Source organism: Arachis duranensis, chromosome 5 (assembly GCF_000817695.3).
Source record: "Arachis duranensis cultivar V14167 chromosome 5, aradu.V14167.gnm2.J7QH, whole genome shotgun sequence".
Classification (NCBI taxonomy): Eukaryota; Viridiplantae; Streptophyta; class Magnoliopsida; order Fabales; family Fabaceae; genus Arachis; species Arachis duranensis.
Window position 1 is genome coordinate 16651878 of NC_029776.3, and position 544 is coordinate 16652421.

A 544-nucleotide genomic window follows, 5' to 3' on the forward strand; every position below is an offset into this window, starting at 1 on the left:
TCAAGTTCCTTAGCTGTCCTAGCAGAAGTCGGAAAGTACTTCTTATAGAACTCCTCTTGGAAGACATTCCAAGTGATATAGTCATCACCCTGCTGCAGAAGACGTCGGATACCTTCCCACCAATGCGACGCTTCACCGACAAGCATATAGGTAGCAAACTCGACACGCTGCCCTTCAGGTACCACTTGTGCTTGCAGTGCTCGCTCTATAGCCTGAAACCATGTATCAGCCTCAGTCGGACTAGTAGTTCCCTTGAACTTAGGCGGATTAACCTTCAAAAAGTTTGCCAGTGTCATCGGGCCATGAACTCCACCTCCATCATTGCCATGGTTGTTCATCTGTCGACCAAGAGCCTCAGCAGTGGCTTGCATAGCAGCAGCCATGTTCTCCAACGCAGTCATAAAGTTCACCGGGTCATTAGGGTTATTCTTCGGTGCACGAGTATTCGTACGACCTCTCGCACTACCTCTACCGCGTCCACGAGGCGCCATCTGGTTCCTATACATACCAAACAATCGATATTAAGTTGATCAGTCTCAATATC